Genomic DNA, 24,691 nt, shown 5'->3' on the forward strand with positions numbered 1-24,691 from the left:
CTATGTACCCATACTGCTTCTCTCCCTCCAATCGTTGACGCGTGGGCCCCACATGTCAGCTTCGTCTTTAACCCCCGCCATCACCCGCTCAGCATCGGCGGCGGCACGTACAGCGCCATACCGTCCTCGACGGCGGCCCCACCGGGCACCGCGCAGCTGGCCACGTCCGTCTCCATTAGGTGGTGTCGTCGACGTGGCGGCCGCCGTCGCTGCCGAAGCCGAGGACTGCGTGAAGCTCCATAGGTCGTCGTTGCTGCCAGCGCCGCTGGAGCCGGCGGCGGAGCCGAGCAGCCGGTTGGTGGCGGCAGAGTAGAAGGCGAGGCAGGCATCGTCCGCGTCGTCGGCGCCGGTGGCGTCGTCGAAGCAGCTGCCAAGGTGGTCCGCGGCGGGCACGACGTCGTCGGGCGCCTGCCCGTTCAGGTGCGACGCCACCAGCCAGTCCATCATGGCCCAGTCCGTGATCTCGATCCCGTCGGCGCGGTGGAGGCCGAGGAGGTCGTCGACGATGACCCCGGCTGCGGCGGTGGTGTCGCTTGAGACGGCGTGCTGTAGCGGCATCGTCAGCTCCACTGCGGCTGCGGACGAGCTCTCGAGCGGGGGCAGCTTCATGAACCCGTGCCCACCCAGCACGGTCTCGATGGCTCGGAGGTACCTGGACGCCGCCCGCCCCGGCGGCGGCGGCAGCAGCTCGTGTTCCTCCTTGTAGGACCTACCCATGTACTGCAGGATCTGGTCCAGCGTGTTGTCGCTGGAGGAATACTACAGCCCACCGTGGTGCTGGTGCTGGTGCACCGCTGCCGCTACCGCAGCAGCAGCCACACCCTTGCCGCCGCCGTGCCCATGCTCGTTATTACTACCATGCTTGCTGCCCCCGTCTCCGCCTGACGACTCCCTGTGGTGGTGCTTCTTCTTGAATACCCTGCGCACCACCCACCTGTCCTCCTGCTCATCGTCCGACGACGCAGCAGCAGCGACCTGTCCACCACGTATGGCAGAACCGTCCGAAATAGCAAACTTACGGAGGCGCTCGTCTTTCATCAGACACTAAGCACCCTGAAAGCAAGCTACAACGGACAGTATCCATCGGGCACACCCCAAGGAAGAACTCGAAAGATCCACATTTTCCCCAAGGACCTGTGGCAATGGATACTTGTTCTTAATCGTTACCGCATTAAGAGGGCGGTAATCCACACACATCCGAAGGGTGCCATCCTTCTTCTTCACAAAAATGGCTGGGTAACCCCATGGTGAAGAACTAGGACGGATGAAACCTATTTCCATCAACTCTTTCAGCTGCTTCTTTATCTCAGTCAATTCCCTTGGAGCCATGCGGTACGGGCGTCGAGAGATAGGAGCAGTACTAGGCTCTAGCTCAATGGAGAATTCCACCTCTCTGTCCGGTGGCAACTCAGGTAGATCTTCAGAAAATACATCCAAGAACTCACATACTACCAGAATAGAGGTAAGATCAGGAGAGGCTTCAGCATGAGCCGCAACAAGTAAGACTAGATCTGAGGGTACAAGAAGGGACATCTTATTCTCAGAAGAAGGAAGCCGTAACTCAACACTTCTCCGCTTCAAATCCAAGACTACCCCATACACCCGCAACCAGTTCATTCCAAGAATTACATCAATGCCTTGCCCAGGCAGTAACATGAACTATAGGTGGTAAGTGTGGGTGGCTAATACCAAGCTTACTGTGTCTGTCCAGGTATTGATGCACATCTGCGAACCCACATTATGAATTCTATAGGCATACGGTATAGCCATAAGTGGTATATTGTGCCAGTCTACAAATCCCATGCTCATAAATGAATGTGATGTACCAGAATCGAACAACACATAAGCTGGAAGGGAATCGATGGTAAACATACCAGCCATCACCGGTTCCTACTGCAATATCTACTCAGCATCTGTGAAATTCACTTGTCTGGATCGGCTAGCTGGCACCTTCCTCTTGATCACTGTTCGCTTAACTAGCCTAGAGTTCGCCGATGGTTGAGCAGACTGAGCTGGCTGGTTCTAGGGACACTCTCGGGCATAGTGACCATCTTTACCACATTTGAAACAAGCGCCAGGCTTGTTTCCCAATCCTTAGCGAGGTGGGACCTGCTATCCCTGAGGCTGCTGGGGCTGCACCTATAGAGTGGGTGCACGGTACTGTGTGGAAGAAGTCTGAGAAGTATGCTGGGGCTGCCGAAACGAATGCCCGCCTGATGATTGATAGGGCACCCATCGGACAACCTATACCTTTTGAGTATGAGGGGGGCTAGAAGACCCCATGGCCACTCGCTTTCTCTTCCACTCTGCTTGGGAATCCCGCTGCAAGCCCTCCATGGCGATGGCAGCATTCATCATTGCCCCGAAGGTCAGATAGTTCCCAGTGTACAATTTCTCCTGAAGGATGTAAGAGAGGCCACGATAGAAGCGGTCCTTCTTCTCGTCAGTGTACACATGAATACTAGCATACTAGGACAAGTGATTGAACTTATTGACGTAGTCCATCACTGTCATACTCCCTTGTCACAGTTCTAGGAACTCAGTCAGCTTCCGATTAAGGACACCGGCATGAATATAGAACTCTCTAAATGCCACGGTGAACTCCTGCCAGGTGATCGGATGATCAGGCTGCTGCATGGCATGGAAGGTATCCCACCATGCACTCGTGGACCCCAATAGTTGTTGCGCTACAAAGCGCACTTTCTGCTCATCGGCCATGTTGAGCAACAGAAACTTCTGCTCTAGAATGCGAAGCTAGTGCTCCACATCTAGGGGCTTAGCTGTCGGTGTGAAAGTGGGCGGGTGGGTCTTGAGGAAATCCTAGTAAGAGGAGGGCCCCTCAGGACGGCGAGCACCACCCCCGTTCCCACCATTGCCCTCGTGGCCTCTACAGGTAAAGCCAGCAATAGCTTGTGCCATTAGCTCCATGGCACGGGCTGACTCGCGGCGAGCAGCCATCAGTTCTGCCATCATCTCAGCGTGAGTCATGGCGGTGGCGGTGGCGGAAAAGGATGAGAAGCTAGAAGTGGAGCCTCCTGGCTCTCCCCATTGTCGTGCTCAATGGCCTAGCCACTCTTGCCTTGGCCCTCGCCAAGACCGTGGGCCGCCCCGGCACTAGTGCTCCCTCGTCCGAACCTTAGATTCATCCATAAGAGATAGGAACTATCTATTTAGAATAACCTTCCCGATCAGAAGCAAGGGATTAGAGAAATGAAAGCACAATTATTAAAGCATTTTTTAGTTAATCCTATCAACTTACTAATTCAAATTATACGTGTAGGGGGGATTTTAGTTTAAGCAAGATCATGTTATCATGGTGTTTGCTTTGGCCTATACGTTCACTCAAGCTGGAATATAGCGGCATTTGTAAAATTTTCGGCACATCGCACACTCACTTTTCGTATACTAAGCGATTTCTTATGCAACATTAGTCAGTGTACCTGTAGAAAACTGATTAGATAAAGCCAGTGCCGCTATCCTAGATAGACCATATTGCTAGGGCTTATACTTATTTACATAATTTAATCGCATCCTACTTTTCGCAAAACTTTTGTTGGTCAAATTTTTAAGTTTTGAAAAAGAGTGATGATCTCGTAACCAATTATTGGCTCTGGTACCAACTGTGGCAGAATCGCCCGAATTAGCACACTTATGAAGGTGCTCGTCTTCCACCAGACACTAAGCACCCGAAAGCAAGCTACAACGGGCAATATCCATCGGGCACACCCTAAGGGAGAACCCGAAAGATCCACATTTTTCCTAAGGACCCAATAATGAGAATGGGTTATAATACTTAATCCATTTCATACATCTAGAGTTCATAAAAAGTACATTATTACATTTCCAAAGTCAGAGTGCGGAATATTAAACAGCGGAATTAAGATAAACGTCTAGCGATAAAGAACGAGGATCCGTTTGTGCCCACTAGAAGAATCCTCCACATAAAGGTTACTCACGCTACCGAATTCCTACGCATAGTAGCTACTCGACCTGAACTAGTAGGACTCATGGGTAGATATATTTATGCATGTAGTTTCCATAAAATGCCTGTAACCTAAATGCACAACATATATATATATATATATATATATATATATATATATATATATATCCAGTGATCAGTAAAAATATAGGTTATGCACCGGGGCTTACCTTGGGCAGGTGGCGGGTCAACAAAGTTAGCACCAAAAGGCTCCGAGGCTACGCGGCCCACGGTGGACCCTACGCGCGGCTAGCGCTTTTGCTAAAGAACCCCCAGTTTCTTTTCTATTTACGAAGTTCACTCGAAGACTATTTGGCTGAGTCACCGTCTTCACATCTAGCACCCTCCCCCTTTTCTTCTTTACCATGGCCGAGTCCCCTAGGCACCCGCGCACGCACCGGCGTTGGCACCGGGCGGCTACGCTAGCCACACCAGACCCTCACTGCCCTATCTAAGGAGACGATGCTCACCTCGATGTCAACTCAAAGCGGTGGGAGGCGAGACGGTGAACGAAGACGCTGTCCCAAGCTCCCTCCACGGCGGCGGACTCCTCCCTACGACAGCGGGCGCGTTCCTATGAGCCAAGGCACAAACAACGTGAACAAGCATAAGGATGAGCAACAGCGACTCACCCTGAACCTACCGATCGTGGTGGCTTGATCGGAGACTGACCGAGCGAGCTTGGCCATGCGCACACAGCAAGCCTCGCGACGGCGATGATGACGCGACTACGGTAGCAGCGCTAAGCAGGGTGAAATGGGGTGCACATGGGATAGAGTGGAGCAGAGCGAAGGTACCGTGCCAACAAATTGGACAGAGGTGGACAGGGATAGGGGAATTAGACAGGCGCTGCCATGGAGTCTTAAAGTGACAGACGGCGAAGGAACTTCAAATTGGGGCTCAACATCGACTGGTAGCAGTAGTGGAAGTGTTCGGCGCATAGCTAGGTCTCTACTCCATCCACAGACGCACGCAATTTCATGGATTTCACTGACGCTGTGAGCTTGCCTCGGCACGACCTGACGATAGAGGAACAGGGAAGTTAGGCAAGGTTGGCCCTGCACTATTTGTGGTGGGATGTGGCCGTCAACTCCGAGCACAAGCGCGCATGGGTGAAGGGGAACAACGAGACGTGCACAAGGCACTTGGCCATAATGCCATAACCCGCAAGCCGACGGTGGCTCAGTACTACGACGTAGTGGACAGCGCCGACCAGGGGAGGCAACAACGCAGCGTTGACGAGCCGAAGTGATGGCAAGAGTAGGCGGCACTCCCACACGTGGCAAGGCAACATGCAGGCAAAGCCAAACATGGCCACGCGCTTATGGCACCACACAGGCGAGCGCAAAGCGGTAGGCGGGCGTGATGGCGGGGCAGAGCGACCAGGCTTGCTATAGTGCATGACGTGACTCAACGCGGGCAGCAACACGGCACAGCGGTGGCAGCGTACTGACCAGGATAGTGGGCCCATGGTGACAACGGTGGTGGTCGAGCGGCCAGTGCGTGGCAACGGTGGTGTTGGTCCATGCGGCGGTGTGCGTGCGTGTGTGCTAGGGCGCAGCAATGACGACACGGCCTGCTGTGCGGGGCCAATGGTAGGGCTGGCCAGTGTAGTGGTAGACGCAGGGACGGGTGGCTAGGGCACGGCAACAGTAGCAGCGGCAGTGAGGCATGTGCGTCGGGTAGCTGGCGCAGTGATGTCGAGTGCCGGCACGGTGATCGCGTCTAGACACAGCAACTGTGTCATGTACACTTTTTAAAGCGTCCCAAAAACTCACCTCAAGGCTCCGATCTCTAAACCAACTATTTTACGCATAAGATGGCATGTCAAGCTACTAAAACAAACCCTAAACCCATGCCACCACTTGACCCGATCCTCCGATAAAAGTTCCCAAACCTTGCTTCGTCGATCCGTTTTCCGACTTAAGAAACGACTAAGTTATTCGTTTGGATTCACGTCACTTTCGATTTCCAAACTACCAACTATGCTAGCTAGTGACTCTTGTTCTCGATCATGAGTATTTCACTGTCACCTACAAAGCTTGTCCTATGACTTTATTAAAGTTTCGCATGTGCGTTATATAGCCTTTTCGTTCAATAAAAATTCGTTTAGAACACCAAGTGATACAACACGACATGAAATGTAACATTCGTTTCGTGTTTCAATTGAACGTTTCAAGTTCCATATATTGCTTTACACCTTATATTACACACAAGTACACATAAGTATAATGCTCATGCAGTGTTTTAGCAAAAACTGTATAGTGTAACACCTGGGGTGTTACAAATCTACCCCCCTAAAACAAAATCTCGACCCGAGATTTCATGTGCCTAGTGTGAGAAGGAGATAGGAAGTACATTTCAACATAACAACTACTCATCAGAACTAGAGAGAAGGTGGGGGTAATGCTTTAATGTGTGACTCTCTTGTTCCCACATGGCCTCATCCTCTGAATGGTTTTGCCACTACACCTTGTAGAACTTTACCACATAGTTTCTGGTCACTCTTTCTTTTCATCTAGGATTTTGACAGGGTGCTCAACATAAGTCAAATCAGGCTGGAGGGGAAGCCATTCAATTTCCACAGTTTCTTTAGGAACCCACAAACATTTCTTCAATTGTGACACATGAAACACATTGTGTACCGTAGATAAAATATCCGGGAGTTAGAGACGATAAGCAGCTGGGCCACACTGTGCCAACACCTGGTAGGGACCCACATATCGAGGGGCTAGCTTGCCATGGATACCAAATCGATGCACTCCTCTCATAGGAGACACCTTGAGGTACACATAATCCCCAACTTCAAACTCCAAGGGCCTTCTTCGTTTGTCTGTATAAGCTTTCTATCGGCTCTGAGCTACCTTCATGTGACTCTGAATAATGCTCACTTGCTCTCGAGCCTCTTTGATGAATTCTAGCCCAAAGTATCCACGGTCTCCCACTTCAACCCAGTTAAGTGGTGTCCTACACTTTCTTCCATATAGAGCTTCAAATGGTACCATACGGATGCTTTCTTGGTAGCTATTATTGTAAGAAAATTCAGCTAACTTCAGGCATTCATCCCACTCCTCAGGAAAAGAAATGGTACACGCTCTTAACATATCCTCGAGCACCTGGTTCACCCTTTCGGTTTGGCCATCAATCTAGGGGTGATAGGCTAAACTGTGGAGGAGACTAGTTCCAAGACACTCCTGAAGTTGCTCCCAGAAGCGAGAGACAAAAACTGATCCCCTATCAGAGATGATAGTAAGGGGAACTCCGTGTAGGGTCACAATCCGATCAAAGTATATCTCAGCATATGTAACAGAACCGACCAATTATACGAAATTAAGTAAGAAAATCATCCACCAGAGCAGACGATTGAACGAACTTAAGCCCGTATAACCCGGTAGTCCGTGAAATCACGAAGGATTTCAAACCAACTCGTGTCCTAGCCATGATCGTAATAAGTTTAGCGGTCACCATCACATATTACATAAAAGTTTGCCTCATGGATACATCAGAGTTTCAACATAGTTATTACAAAACCAGTTCAAATAAAAGTAGCGGAAGTCATTTGTTCAAACCACACACACACTCACGCGGAGTTTAAATATAGTGCCAGCGAATGATCATCTCCAACAAAAGCATCAGATAAGACGTAAGGAATGACCATGCCCATGGTCCTAAGCATCACCCATCGCAGGATATAGGCAGTTGATACAGTAGCCGTAGTACATCTGCCCATCTGCAACAAGTGGGAATAAAACCCTGAGTACGAGAATGTACTCAGCCAGACTTACCCGACATAACCAAAAATAAATGACACCAAGGATTATGAAGGGCTTTATAGTAGGGTAGCTGACTCATTTGCAAAAAGAAGCATTTTTAGCATTTCCAGAACCTTTCTAAAAGCATTATTGCCAAGTTAATTATTATTAACCTGTCAACTAGGTTTGCACCTACACTAGAGTAAACATGTGATTAAGCAGATAATGATAACCAATGATCATTAAACTTCTTCCATACTGTCATATTCATTATAACTGTCCAAGTGTTCCATAACATTTACTACGATGAAGTAACTCAAGTCAAGTGCTCACTATCCAGGAGCGATGGCGATTCGAATCGATTCCTAACCAGCTGGTGATTTATTCCTTACACAAACCTCACTCACCCGCTAAAGTGAGATATTGATCACCGAGTCAACTTTCCAGGAATCTCGAGTTTGCCAGGAACCACATGTACCCGGGGGCCGACCGACTGCACTTTGGCCTTATCATCCCGCCCCCGTGTCCTACCACACCTGCTTCGGCACAGTGCGCTGCGGGCAATTTACTCGGCCCGAAAAATCTCCCAGCTTCGTGGTCGGAAGGTACTTTATCCGGCCAACTAAATGTAAGGCATGCGTTCAACATGACTCGAGGCCCAACAACGGCCGGTCCTTAATCGACACAGACGGAAAACACTACAGTCCAAAACACTGCAAGTTTCCGTCCGGTCTCAACTTCATTTAACACTTAGTTATACCATGACTTCATAGTCATCCAAGCAGATCCAGGTAACCACCTATAGCTCGCAGGTGACAGGAAATCACCCGACTTCTACCGGTCTAAGCCAGCTAAGCATTGACTCGACTACGGATACCAGGGTAACAAGGATATAGTATAACAAAGGTAAACAAGGTATAATGCAGTAACGGTTGCAAACAACTCCTGAACGTAATGCATTAATTAAAGTAAAGCATTTAATTAAATCATTGCAAACCGGGAGAAAAATGCTCCGGGGCTTGCCTCTCTCGAAGGAGCTCGGACGGTGATCGGGGCACTCCGGAAGTTCCTCAACGTCCTCCTCGTCGGCTTCTGGCACTTCCTGCTGCTGCACCTCGAACTGCTCCTCTGGCTCCTCGGGTATGACGACTGGGTTCTCGGTTTGCGATCCTGTATGATGCATGCGCGTAAGTGATTATGCAAACGGTGCATCGAAGGAGATGAATGCAATGGATATGTTTAAATGCAAGGTAGTCAATATCATCCAAGAAACTATACTACAAGCACATGTCATCTACTGCATTCTCTTCTACTACTAATATGTTAAGTTAACCTATCTTATGAAATGCTTCAAAGATACACCAAAGCTTTACTAATTTCTTAATCACACTTAAAGCAACACTTGCTTAAACCCTAATTAATAATAGGTTTGAATAGCAACATATATTTCTGATGCTCCTAAAAATCTGAGAAAATTACAGTAGCATACTACTACCCTAAACAGACTACCATAAAAATTTCATGGCATTTGGATAAGTAAACTATCCTACACAAAAATGACAAGCTATAGCATGAAAATGATCATGAAATTACTTTGTACTATGAAAAGTGTCAAACAACAGAATTAATATTTTTCCTAGGTTCTTCATAGCCTATAATAACTGTACAAAAATTACCACATGCATGTTTTATACAAAGTTTGCTCTCTAGCAAAAATAACAAAATCAGCCATTAAAAGTACTTGAACTACACCTCAAAATTTTCCCACAGCACATGCATGAAACATATTTTTCCTAGGAAGTACATTACATAAGAAGATTAACAAACTTGGAATCATATTTTTCTGAAGCCTATATATTTTTCTACATATTTTTCAAGTTATCAGCAATATTCAAGATTAAATAAAATCCTATAGAAAAGTATCTCAAAAATGACATGCACAATTTTTCCCAAGTAGATCTGGTGATAAGAAACCTAGAAAAATTTGTTTCAACAAATTTGGAGCAACTTTGAGTATCCAAACATTTTGCAAACCATTTCTGTTTTCAAATAATAAAGAATAAATTGAAAACAATTCTTTCAAATGCTACTGGGCCGGCCCGTGGAAATGAACTGGCCCACGGCCACAGCCGGCCTGCTCAGCCGAGCGAAGAGGTGAGCGGCGGCCTAGCTCGGGGCTCGGCCCAAGCCAGCCTGGCCCAGCTCGGCCGGGCAAGGCCACGCCACTGCGGCTGGGCCCTGCCGGCCAGCGACCGAGAGCAGGGGAGGCGCTCCGCCGGCCGGTGCTCACCGGCGGCAAGCCCTCCCGGTGGCGCGGGTGGTGCCAGCGTGTACGCCATGCCGAGCCGCAACGGCTGGGATGGAGGAGGTGGCCCGGCGGCGTGACGAGCCACCCGGCCGCGGCAGTGCTCTCGCCGGAGAGGAAGGAGGCGGCCGCGCTTGGTTCTTACCTCGACGACGACGGCTGCAAGCGAACGCAAGTGAAGCAGGGAGGCTAGGCGGAGCTGCTGGCGGCGTGAATCGGGGAATGGAGGCGTGGGAGGGGTATGCTGCCGTCGAGGCAGCGGCGGCGGCGGTGGCGAGCTCGTGTTGCGCGCGGGTGGGAGCTGCTGCTGTTGCTCTGCGGCTGAGAGAGCGGGAGGAGTAATGGGGAGGAGGCAGCGCTGCGGGGCAGAAGAAGGCGCGCGCGTGGAGGTGGAGCCAGGCCGTGGCTGCCGCGCGGCGGGCGTTGCCAGCGCAGGGCGGCCACGCGGCGAGCGCGCCCTGACGCGGTCGGGGCACGACGCGGCGCGGCGCGGGCAGGCGCGCGGAGGCAGGTCGGGCGCGGCGTGGTGCTGGGCTGGGCCGAGCGAGGCGAGGCGCGCGCGGCGCGGGAGGCTCGCTGGGCCGGCTTCGGCTGGTGGGCCAGAAGCGAGGCGGCGGCCCAGAAAAAATAGAAATGGAATTTTTAAATTTATTTTCAAGAAATTTTTAAATGCCATCTTTCAAACATTATTTTGAGCAAGAAAATGACCTCTTTTGAAAATGTACCAAAAATGAAAGTTGCTTAGAATTTAATTCCCTACAACTTTGCTTTTATGACCAAAGTCCAATTCTATCTAGATTTTAAATTATAGAATCAAAGTTAAATTTTAACTCAAAACCCTAATTTTGGGAATTTACTTTGGAAGCAAAGTTTTGAATTAATTTGAATACGAACCTTGCTCCAAAAATTGTGCTAAACAATTCTAGATGATTTACAATCATAACCAAACAAGTTCTACTAACCTAGCAAGCAAGAATCAGAGCAAAACAACTCTAATAAGTATATGCATCATTTACGTTTCACAAACATGTTTCGTATGTTTCGAAGTAATGTTTCAGTTATTATATGCAAGATTATGCATGCATGATTAGGATGCTTGATGATGCATGATATGCTTAATTTGTAGTGCCTAAATGTAGGCATAACACCGGGGTGTTACAGCCCTCCCCCCTTATAAAAATCTCGTCCCGAGATTTGGGTTACGAACCATTTGTTATAAAAATCTTCGTAAGCTTTTTGTAGATACTCTCCTGTTTCCCAAGTTGCATCTCCCTCATCATGATGATCCCACTGTATCTTGTATGTTTTCACCACACTATTCTGAGTAGCACGTTCCTTAGTGTCTAACACCCGGACTGGTTGCTCACGATACACCAAATCTAATTTGAGTTGAATACCTCGAGGTTCTATTCTTTCCTCTGGAACACGCAAACATTTCTTGAGATGTGATACATGGAAAACTGGGAAAACGGTACTCATTATTTCAGGCAACTCTAACTTGTAGGCTACTGGACCTCTTTGTTCCAAGATCTTGTATGGTCCTACGAATCTCGCAGCAAGCTTTCTTCGGATTCCAAACCTTTTCTTCTTCATTGGCGTGACTTTCAGATAAACATAGTCACCAACTTCAAATACAAGGGGTCTCCTTCTTTTGTCTGCATAGCTTTTCTGACGTGATTGGGCAGCTTTCATATTCTGCTAAATAATATGAACTTTCTTCTCGGCTTCTTCTACAAAATCAATGCCATAATACCTTCTATCACCAGGCTCGATCCAATTCAATGGTGTTCTACATTTTCTGCCATATAAAGCTTCGAATGGGGCCATCTTGATGCTTTCTTGATAGCTATTATTATAAGAAAACTCAGCTAACGGTAACCATGACTCCCATGATCCCTTGGAAGACAATACACAGGCTCTCAACATATCCTCCAAAACAGCATTTACTCGTTCAGTCTGACCATCTATCTGAGGATGATAAGCGGTACTGCGAATCAAACTAGTTCCTAAGCCTTTGTGTAAATGTTCCCAAAAATGAGCCATGAACTGTGAGCCTCTATCCGATACTATGGTCTTTGGTATTCCATGCAACCTCACAATTTCTGCGATATACTTCTCAGCATATTGAGGTGGTCGATAATCTGTTTTGACAGGCAAGAAATGAGCGGTCTTGGTAAGACGATCCACAATTACCCAAATTGAATCATGTCCTTTTTTAGTAGTGGGCAAACCCGTGATAAAATCCATGCTGATATCGTCCCACTTCCAACTAGGGACTAATAAGGGTTGCAACATACCGGCAGGTTTCATGTGAATTGCTTTCACTCGACAACATGTGTCACATCTGGCAACATATGCTGTAATTTCTTTCTTCATTTTGGTCCACCAATAACGAGATCTTAGTTCTTGATACATCTTACTACTTCCAGGATGGATAGATAGCTTAGAAAGGTGAGCTTCATCCATGAGTTTATTCCTAAGCTCTCGATCCTTGGGAACCACAAGACGGTTGTCAAACCACAACACGCCCTGTTCATCCACTTTAAAGTGTTGAGACGGCTTTTCTTTTATTTTCTCTTTGATGTGGAATATCCCCTTGTCAGTTTTCTGGCCTCCTATTATCTTACTCTCCAAAGAGCAACTAATCTGAATACTATGTAGCACAGCAGGATGCATTAGATCGAACCCATCTTCAAGTAATGGCTGCACATTCAAGTAATGTGACTTTCTGCTCAAAGCATCGGCCACTACATTAGCTTTACCAGGATGATATTGCACATTCAAGTTGTAATCCTTGATCAATTCCAACCATCTACGCTGTCTCATGTTTAGCTCTGGTTGGGTAAAGATATACTTAAGACTCTTGTGATCGGTGAAGATGTTGCACACATTACCAAGTAGATAATGTCTCCAAATTTTTAGGGCGTGCACAACTGCAGCAAGTTCAAGATCATGTGTTGGATAGTTGACCTCGTGCTTTCTCAGTTGACGTGATGCATAAGCTATGACTCTCCTTTCTTGCATAAGAACACAACCCAATCCAGTCTTCGATGCGTCGCAAAACACATCAAATGGTTTCTCAATATCTGGTTGTGCTAGAACCGGAGCAGTGGTCAACAGTTTCCGCAAAGTGTGGAAAGCTGCGTCACACTCCTCTGTCCACACAAACTTGTGATCCTTCTGTAGGAGACTCGTCATCGGTTTGGCGATCTTTGAGAAATCTGGTATAAAGCGACGGTAATAACCCGCTAGTCTTAAGAAACTTCTAATCTCAGGAACTGTGGTCGGTGCTTTCCAATTCATAACTTCTTGCACCTTACTTGGATCGACTGAAACTCCATTCTCAGACAGAATGTGACCAAGGAAAGGAACTTCCTTCAACCAGAATTCGCATTTGCTAAACTTAGCATACAATTGATGGTCTCTAAGTCTGGTCAAGACAGTTCTTAGATGCTCTTCATGATCTTTCTCATTCTCGGAGTACACCAGAATGTCATCGATGAATACTACCACAAACTTATCCAATTCTGGCATGAAAACTGTATTAATCAAGAACATAAAATATGCAGGAGCATTTGTCAAGCCAAAAGACATGACAAGATACTCATACAACCCGTATCTGGTGGAAAATGCAGTTTTTGGTATATCCTGTGGCCTAATCTTAATCTGATGATAACCGGATCTCAAATCTATTTTTGAGAACACCTTGGCCTTGGATAATTGGTCAAACAGAACATCAATATGTGGCAAGGGATATTTATTCTTGATGGTCACAGCATTGAGTGGCCTGTAATCTACGCACATTCTCAATGTGCCCTCTTTCTTCTTCTTCACAAACAAAGCGGGACATCCCCATTCAGACTTGCTTGGCCGAATAAACCCCTTTTTTGATAAATCTTCTAATTGCTTCTTCAGCTCAGCTAACTCATCTGGAGGCATCCGATAGGGTCTCCTTGAAATTGGAGCTGTTCCGGGGACTAACTCAATTCCAAACTCAATCTCCCTATCCGGCGGAAGACCAGGTAGCTCATCCGGGAATACATCTGGGAATTCACACACTACCGGAATCTGATGAATAGGAATGACTGCCGTAGCACATGTAACACTTATAAGGTCTGTTCTTCGAGGCAATGGTACTTGGAAAGTACCCTCACCTAGTGGATCCTTAAGGGTAAGTACTCGACTTCCAGTATCTATGACTGCTCCCCAATCCTTCATCCAATTTATCCCTATAATGACATCCAAGACTAACCCAGGCATAACTATTAAGTTCACTCGGAACTTCCTGCTACCTAATTCAAGGGTTGCCCCTCTAACCATCCGGTTGGTCAAAACATCAGCCCCTGCTGAACTTATACGGTAACCATAACCCAATTCTGTGCATAGTTGTTCATGTTTCTGTGCAAATGCTTGACTCATAAAAGAATGCGATGATCCAGAATCAAATAGAACAACTGCAGGGTTTTCGTTGACAGGAAACTTACCAGCAGTGACGGGCTCTCCCTCTGGAATTTCATCCACTGTTGTACTATGCACTCTAGTATTATAAGTCTGCTGCTTCTTCTTAGGCGGGTACGGACAAAACTTCGAGAAATGACCGGGTTGATCACAGTTATAGCAGGGTCCTCTCACTGTTCCGGCAGATCCCACAGCTCCCTTGGAACTGCCTTGCACTGCAGTTGCGGCTGCTCTGTTGGGCTGTACTGCCATCTTGTACGGCTTCTGAGGTCCACGGACATTCTGGCTTCTTGGCTGAGGTGGCTTGAATCGAGCGCCAGGTGCCGATGGGCGATATGGAGGACGACCTCCCACATGTGCTCTAGCTTGAGACGGCCCACCTTCAAAGGCTCTCTTGCGTGTCTTGGCTGCGGTGCTGGCGTTGTTATTCTTTTCCTGCTTCAGACAGTCGCTGATGAAGTCATTGAATCTGACGCGGTTGTTGGTACCAACATGCTTCATCATTTTTGGATTGAGACCCCTCTTAAAGCTGGCTATTCTCTTAGCATCTGTGTCAACCATGTCGGGAGCATAGCGACATAAGTTGTTGAAGGCATGCAGGTATTGTGTCATGGTTTTGGTGCCCTGGTTCAATGCCAGAAACTCTCCCAACTTCATCTCTGTCAGCCCGGGTGGAATATAGACTCCACGGAAGGCCTCAGCAAACTCTCTCCAAGAAATCTGAGCATTTGGAGGAAAGGTGGTGCGATGGTGCTTCCACCACATTCCCGCCGGTCCTTGCAATTGAAGTGCAGCATATTCCGTTTTCAGAACCTCAGTCATCCTCAACACACGGAATTTATCTTCCATCGTGTTGATCCATTCCTCAGCGTCGAGTGGCTCTGTTGCTTCCTTGAATACTGGTGGTCTGGTGTCCATGAAATCCTTGAAACTGCTATATTGGTTTACTCCCATGCCACCGCCTTGATTGTTACCACGTTGCACGTTGTTGGCTATGGTGCGCAGAAAATCTTCCATGTTCTTCTGGGATTGTTCCGTGTTGCGCTGACTCCCGAGCAGCTGTGCGAGAAACATCTCGGGGGTAAACGGGGGAGGAGGTGGCAAATGCGGTTCATGGGGAGGCTCATTGTTGTTGCCATGGTTTCCACCACCACCACCACCGGTCCCCGTACCGTTAGCACCGGGCTCAGCGGCCTCATACGTGGTTCGGCGAGTGTTTGTCATCTGCATATTTCAGCAACAAGTAATGATTGAGTGAAGCTGTAATAATTGCGAGTGAAGGAAAAATTATGCCGTACTGAATTTACTGGAGAGAATAAATTCATACAATAAAACAGAGGCACAACAATCGCATTCCAACTAAAACAACAGCACTTAATCGAATTACTTAAACGGCAAACATCGCGTCCATACAATCACATTGCCAGCATACATACACTGGACTTTTTATGCGTTCAGATATCGCATTCGAGAATCAAGTTCCAACCACATACCAAGTCTCATACGTTCGAAACAACATACGATGGATTACATGCCAACAAAAGAAAGGTCATCGCGACAAGACCTAGATACTAGCGCAAGGCAACTAGCCTACTCCTCGGGGCCATCGTCGGGATCGGAGACGTCACCATCGCCTCCAGGTGAAACTACAGGCTCGTTCTGGTTGTCGTCGTCGATGTCCATGCCAGTGGCGTTCGGTGGAGCATATGGGCCAACCCCATTATAGAGCGCGTGAAACTCCTCGTGCAGGTTGCCGTTGTATTCCTCTAACTCATCGACTCTCTGCAGCAGAAGGTTTCTTGCGTTCCAGGCTTCATTCCTTTCCTGAACCAACTGTCCAATCATGCGATCTGCATTGTTGTTGGCTTGAGTCAACGTATGCACTCGCTGCATAGCTCTATCACCTCTCTCAACCGCCTGATCTCGCTGTAAGTTCATATCAGCCAACTGCTCCTGCAAGCTAGCTATAGCTCGTGCCTGTCTCTTCTTCTGCTTCTTCCCTTTGAGCTTATCCTCACTACGCAAGCCAGTTAAAGTCCAGTAAGTACTCTCGAGACCTTCATACGCTCTGATGGCGGCGAACATAGCACTCATTGCCTGGTTGTCGCTAGCCTGTCCTTCGGCTGGACCTCTGACCAATGCACTTCCTTGAGGCTGAACCCAAATGGCGTCGCGAGGATCATCCCTAGGAAAAGTACCAGCTAGAGCTGCTGCAAGCTCACTGGGAAATCTGCTCATAATGTTCCTGATGACACGGAAGGCTGCTCCCTCTGCACCCTCAGCTGGAGTGCGACCCTCAAACTCCAAATGCCAACCATCCCAATCTGGAGCATCACCGAGAGCAGGAACCGTGATCTCCACCACTGCAAGTCCATCATCTGCCAACTGGCTCTCATTCCAAGAGTACACCGGCTCTTGACCCTCTGGGTACCCCACATCATGGAGCACTCTCCAAAGCAAAGTCGGCATGCCAAACTCGCTCAAGAAGGTGTCCGTGGTGCGGTGCTCCCTCAGGGCCAACGGACGTCGAGGTGCTCTTCCTCCGGTGGACTTACGGGCGGTCTGCTTCGTGCGGGCCATCTATAGCAAAAGTTCTTTTATTACTTCGGAGAAACATATTTTTGGTGATACATCTTTTATCAAAATGAGATAATCAATTTATAAGGGGAGGTATGCATGAGATGAATGAGATGCACAAGTAACATGATGTATGTACGGGTCGTACGTTCTCACAAACTTAGGAAATAAATAATTTCTAACGACTAATTCGGTGGCATACAACGATCTCTCAATACGTAGCTAACACGTTCTACACGATAACGTTGTTATGTACCTGCAAAAAATTCATTTCAGCCCAATTCCCAATGAATGCATAAAAGCAGTAAAGTTTTATCTACCCGCTCTACACGAATCCCCAGATACGTGTACAACGGTAGTAACTACCCGAACCATCGTCCTATTGACGGCATCGCCTCCATAGACGGAAGACCCATACATGAGATACCTTTGTAAAACATGCGTAGAACATGTAATTACTCCAGCATCAAATAAGCATTCACCCTAGATCGGCGGTGTATCCGATCATGCTCTCACAACTCACACTTACCGAGGCGTAGAGGCAAATGATCCATTCATTACCACTCAAACAAGTACTTAATTAAGCCACCTAAAGTCCTTAACTGGGCATAAAGGATATGATCACTGGCACACTTTAGATTTTGAAAATCACGTTTTTCAAATGCCTTTTTGTTTTAAATACACTTGTGAACAGTAACACGCTAAACCATGCTCTGATGCCAGCTGTAACAGAACCGACCAATTATACGAAATTAAGTAAGAAAATCATCCACCAGAGCAGACGATTGAACGAACTTAAGCCCGTATAACCCGGTAGTCCGTGAAATCACGAAGGATTTCAAACCAACTCGTGTCCCAGCCATGATCGTAATAAGTTTAGCGGTCACCATCACATATTACATAAAAGTTTGCCTCATGGATACATCAGAGTTTCAACATAGTTATTACAAAACCAGTTCAAATAAAAGTAGCGGAAGTCATTTGTTCAAACCACACACACACTCACGCGGAGTTTAAATATAGTGCCAGCGAATGATCATCTCCAACAAAAGCATCAGATAAGACGTAAGGAATGACCATGCCCATGGTCCTAAGCATCACCCATCGCAGGATATAGGCAGTTGATACAGTAGCCGTAGTACATCTGCCCATCTACAACAAGTGGGAATAAAACCCTGAGTACGAGAATGTACTCAGCCAGACTTACCCGACATAACCAAAAATAAATGACACCAAGGATTATGAAGGGCTTTATAGTAGGGTAGCTGACTCATTTGCAAAAAGAAGCATTTTTAGCATTTCCAGAACCTTTCTAAAAGCATTATTGCCAAGTTAATTATTATTAACCTGTCAACTAGGTTTGCACCTACACTAGAGTAAACATGTGATTAAGCAGATAATGATAACCAATGATCATTAAACTTCTTCCATACTGTCATATTCATTATAACTGTCCAAGTGTTCCATAACATTTACTACGATGAAGTAACTCAAGTCAAGTGCTCACTATCCAGGAGCGATGGCGATTCGAATCGATTCCTAACCAGCTGGTGATTTATTCCTTACACAAACCTCACTCACCCGCTAAAGTGAGATATTGATCACCGAGTCAACTTTCCAGGAATCTCGAGTTTGCCAGGAACCACATGTACCCGGGGGCCGACCGACTGCACTTTGGCCTTATCATCCCGCCCCCGTGTCCTACCACACCTGCTTCGGCACAGTGCGCTGCGGGCAATTTACTCGGCCCGAAAAATCTCCCAGCTTCGCGGTCGGAAGGTACTTTATCCGGCCAACTAAATGTAAGGCATGCGTTCAACATGACTCGAGGCCCAACAACGGCCGGTCCTTAATCGACACAGACGGAAAACACTACAGTCCAAAACACTGCAAGTTTCCGTCTGGTCTCAACTTCATTTAACACTTAGTTATACCATGACTTCATAGTCATCCAAGCAGATCCAGGTAACCACCTATAGCTCGCAGGTGACAGGAAATCACCCGACTTCTACCGGTCTAAGCCAGCTAAGCATTGACTCGACTGCGGATACCAGGGTAACAAGGATATAGTATAACAAAGGTAAACAAGGTATAATGCAGTAACGGTTGCAAACAACTCCTGAACGTAATGCATTAATTAAAGTAAAGCATTTAATTAAATCATTGCAAACCGGGAGAAAAATGCTCCGGGGCTTGCCTCTCTCGAAGGAGCTCGGACGGTGATCGGGGCACTCCGGAAGTTCCTCAACGTCCTCCTCGTCGGCTTCTGGCACTTCCTGCTGCTGCACCTCGAACTGCTCCTCTGGCTCCTCGGGTATGACGACTGGGTTCTCGGTTTGCGATCCTGTATGATGCATGCGCGTAAGTGATTATGCAAACGGTGCATCGAAGGAGATGAATGCAATGGATATGTTTAAATGCAAGGTAGTCAATATCATCCAAGAAACTATACTACAAGCACATGTCATCTACTGCATTCTCTTCTACTACTAATATGTTAAGTTAACCTATCTTATGAAATGCTTCAAAGATACACCAAAGCTTTACTAATTTCTTAATCACACTTAAAGCAACACTTGCTTAAACCCTAATTAATAATAGGTTTGAATAGCAACATATATTTCTGATGCTCCTAAAAATCTGAGAAAATTACAGTAGCATACTACTACCCTAAACAGACTACCATAAAAATTTCATGGCATTTGGATAAGTAAACTATCCTACACAAAAATGACAAGCTATAGCATGAAAATGATCATGAAATTACTTTGTACTATGAAAAGTGTCAAACAACAGAATTAATATTTTTCCTAGGTTCTTCATAGCCTATAATAACTGTACAAAAATTACCACATGCATGTTTTATACAAAGTTTGCTCTCTAGCAAAAATAACAAAATCAGCCATTAAAAGTACTTGAACTACACCTCAAAATTTTCCCACAGCACATGCATGAAACATATTTTTCCTAGGAAGTACATTACATAAGAAGATTAACAAACTTGGAATCATATTTTTCTGAAGCCTATATATTTTTCTACATATTTTTCAAGTTATCAGCAATATTCAAGATTAAATAAAATCCTATAGAAAAGTATCTCAAAAATGACATGCACAATTTTTCCCAAGTAGATCTGGTGATAAGAAACCTAGAAAAATTTGTTTCAACAAATTTGGAGCAACTTTGAGTATCCAAACATTTTGCAAACCATTTCTGTTTTCAAATAATAAAGAATAAATTGAAAACAATTCTTTCAAATGCTACTGGGCCGGCCCGTGGAAATGAACTGGCCCACGGCCACAGCCGGCCTGCTCAGCCGAGCGAAGAGGTGAGCGGCGGCCTAGCTCGGGGCTCGGCCCAAGCCAGCCTGGCCCAGCTCGGCCGGGCAAGGCCACGCCACTGCGGCTGGGCCCTGCCGGCCAGCGACCGAGAGCAGGGGAGGCGCTCCGCCGGCCGGTGCTCACCGGCGGCAAGCCCTCCCGGTGGCGCGGGTGGTGCCAGCGTGTACGCCATGCCGAGCCGCAACGGCTGGGATGGAGGAGGTGGCCCGGCGGCGTGACGAGCCACCCGGCCGCGGCAGTGCTCTCGCCGGAGAGGAAGGAGGCGGCCGCGCTTGGTTCTTACCTCGACGACGACGGCTGCAAGCGAACGCAAGTGAAGCAGGGAGGCTAGGCGGAGCTGCTGGCGGCGTGAATCGGGGAATGGAGGCGTGGGAAGGGTATGCTGCCGTCGAGGCAGCGGCGGCGGCGGTGGCGAGCTCGTGTTGCGCGCGGGCGGGAGCTGCTGCTGTTGCTCTGCGGCTGAGAGAGCGGGAGGAGTAATGGGGAGGAGGCAGCGCTGCGGGGCAGAAGAAGGCGCGCGCGTGGAGGTGGAGCCAGGCCGTGGCTGCCGCGCGGCGGGCGTTGCCAGCGCAGGGCGGCCACGCGGCGAGCGCGCCCTGACGCGGTCGGGGCACGACGCGACGCGGCGCGGGCAGGCGCGCGGAGGCAGGCCGGGCGCGGCATGGTGCTGGGCTAGGCCGAGCGAGGCGAGGCACGCGCGGCGCGGGAGGCTCGCTGGGCCGGCTTCGGCTGGCGGGCCAGAAGCGAGGCGGCGGCCCAGAAAAAATAGAAATGGAATTTTTAAATTTATTTTCAAGAAATTTTTAAATGCCATCTTTCAAACATTATTTTGAGCAAGAAAATGACCTCTTTTGAAAATGTACCAAAAATAAAAGTTGCTTAGAATTTAATTCCCTACAACTTTGCTTTTATGACCAAAGTCCAATTCTATCTAGATTTTAAATTATAGAATCAAAGTTAAATTTTAACTCAAAACCCTAATTTTGGGAATTTACTTTGGAAGCAAAGTTTTGAATTAATTTGAATACGAACCTTGCTCCAAAAATTGTGCTAAACAATTCTAGATGATTTACAATCATAACCAAACAAGTTCTACTAACCTAGCAAGCAAGAATCAGAGCAAAACAACTCTAATAAGTATATGCATCATTTACGTTTCACAAACATGTTTCGTATGTTTCGAAGTAATGTTTCAGTTATTATATGCAAGATTATGCATGCATGATTAGGATGCTTGATGATGCATGATATGCTTAATTTGCAGTGCCTAAATGTAGGCATAACACCGGGGTGTTACAGCATACTTCTTGGTTGTATATGAAACCTTCACCGGGATAAAATGAGCAAACTTAGTGAGATGGTCCATAATGACCTAGATAGAGTTATAGCCCTTGGTTGTGCGGGGTAAACCCATAATGAAATCCATGAAAATATCTTCCCATTTCCACATAGGAATGGCAAGGGCTGCAAATATCCCAGAGTATGCATATGATCTGCTTTAACTCTCCCACAAGTGTCGCACTCCACGACGTGCTGGGTGATATCCTGCTTCATGTTGGACCACCAGTACAAGTGGCGCAAATCATGGTACATCTTGTTCCTGCCAGGATGAATAGATAGCTTTGAATGGTGAGCTTCATTCAAAATCTTCCTTTTTAGCTCATCCTTTGATGGAACCACCAATCTATCCTTGTACCTTACCACATCATGCTCATCAATACTAAAGTGAGGGCCACGCCCTTCGGCAATCAATTTTCTAATGTGCAGAATTTCTTTAGGATCTTGCCTTTGTTCTAGAATAATCTGCTCTAGTAATTCTGAGGTCAATGCAATGTGAGCCAACACCTCTGCATGGTTGAGAGACAAAGGTGTTTCCTTAACCTGATGTGACTTTTAGCTCAAAGCATCAACTACAACATTGGCCTTTCCTAGATGATAATAGACTTCTATGTTATAATCCTTTATCAATTCTAACCATCTCCTTTACCTCATATTCAGCTCAGACTGAGTGAAAGTATATTTGAGGCTCTTGTGATCTATAAAGATATGCACTTTGTTGCCCAACAGATAGTGCCTCCAAATCTTTAGAGTGTGGACCACAATAGCCAGCTCTAAGTCATGAGTGGGGTAATTCACTTCATGCTTTTTCAGTTAGCGTGAAGCATAAGCTTTCACACGCCCAACTTTCATTAGCACACATCCCAACCTCATCTTCGAGGCATCATAGTATACATCAAAGGGCCTATCAATATCTGGTTGGGCCAACACAGGAGCAGTAGTCAGAAATGTCTTCAATGCTTGGAAGGCTTCTTCACAGGCTGGGCTCCAGTCGAACTTGGCTTCTTTTTAGAGTAGCTTGGTCATTGGCTGGGCTATATTGAAAAAATCTAGAATGAAACGCCGATAGTACCCAGCTAGACCAAGGAATTGACGAATCTGGTGCACAGACTTGGGAGACTTCCAATCCAACACATCTTGCACCTTGCTAGGATCTACTGAAACGCCGTCAGGTGTCAACACATGCCTCAAAAACTACACTCGATCTAACCAAAATTCACACTTGCTGAATTTAGCATACAACTTGTGCTCCCTTAATTGAGCCAATACTATCCGAAGGTGTTGGACATGCTCTTCATCATTCTTGGAATATATCAGGATATCATCAATGAATACTACCACAAACTCATCCAGCACCGGCATAAAGACTGAATTCATCAAGTACATGAAGAATGCAGGAGCGTTGGTGAGACCAAAAGACATCACTAGGTACTCATACAACCCATACCTAATAGAAAAAACTATCTTTGGTATATTGTGGTCTGATCTTGATCTGATGGTAGCCTGACCGGAGATCAATTTTGGAGAACACCTTGGCTCTAGCTAGCTGATCAAATAAAGTATCTATGTAGGGCAAAGGATACTTGTTCTTAATCGTCACCGCATTAAGAGGGCAGTAATCCACACACATTCAAAGGATGCTATCCTTCTTCTTCACAAAAATGGCTAGGCAACCCCATGGTGAAGAACTAGGATGGATGGAACCTTTTTCCATCAACTCTTCTAGCTGCTTCTTCATCTCAGCCAATTCCCTTAGAGCCATGCGATACGAGCATTAAGAGATAGGAGTAGTACCAGTCTCTAGCTCAATGGAGAATTCCACCTCTCTGTCCGATGGCAACCCAGGTAGATCTTCAAGAAATACATCCAAGAACCCACATACTACCAGAATAGAGGTAAGATCTGGAGAGACTTCAGCATGAGCAGCAACAGGTAAGACTAGATCTGAGGGTACAAGAAGGGACATCCTATCCTCAGAAAAAGGAAACCGTAACTCAACACTTCTCCACTTCAAATCCAAGACTACCCCATACACCCGTAACCAGTTCATTCCAAGGATTGCATCAATGCCTTGCCCAGGCAGTAACATGAACTGCAGGCGGTAAGTGTGGGTGGCTAATACCAAGCTTACTATGTCTGTCTAGGTATTGATGCACATCTATGAACCCACAGCAAGGATTCTATAGGCATATGATATAGATATAAGTGGTATATTATGCCGGTCTACAAATCCCATGCTCATAAATGAATGTGATGCACCAGAATTGAACAACACATAAGCTGGATGCGAATCGATGGTAAACATACCAGCCATCACCGGTTCCTACTACAATATCTGCTCAGCATATGTGAAATTCACCTGTCCGGATCGGCTGGCTGGCACCTTCCTCTTGATCACCATCCGCTTGATTAGCCTAGAGTTCGTCGATGGTTGTGCAGACTGAGCTGGCTGGTTCTGGGGACACTCTCGGGCATAGTGGCCATCTTTTCCATATTTGAAACAAGCACTAGGCTTGTTCCCCAATCCTTGGCGAGGTGGGACCTACTGTCCCTGAGGCTACTGGGGCTGCACCTGCTGAGTGGGTGCACGATACTGTGTGGAAGAAGTCTAAGAAGTATGATGGGGCTACCGAAATGAATGCTCGCCTGATGATTGATAGGGCACCTATTGGACAACCTATACCTTCTGAGTATGAGGGAGGCTAGAAGACCCCTTGGCCACCCGCTTTCTCTTCCACTCTGCCTGGGAATCCCGCTGCAAGCCCTCCATGGCGATGTCAGCATTCATCATTGCCCCGAAGGTCAGATAGTTCCCAGTGTACAATTTCTCCTGAAGGATGTAAGAGAGGCCGTGATAGAAGTGGTCCTTTTTCTTGTCTGTGTCCACATGAATGCCAGCATACTGGGACAAGTGATTGAACTTATTGACGTAGTCCAT

The 24,691-nt window shown here is 47.0% G+C and overlaps 1 pseudogene; it reads right to left on the minus strand.

Moving 5' to 3' along the window:
- LOC136496262 (uncharacterized) lies at positions 1 to 24,691 on the minus strand (annotated as a pseudogene).

The sequence above is a fragment of the Miscanthus floridulus genome, chromosome 12 (genome assembly GCF_019320115.1).
Source record: "Miscanthus floridulus cultivar M001 chromosome 12, ASM1932011v1, whole genome shotgun sequence".
Taxonomy (NCBI): domain Eukaryota; kingdom Viridiplantae; phylum Streptophyta; class Magnoliopsida; order Poales; family Poaceae; genus Miscanthus; species Miscanthus floridulus.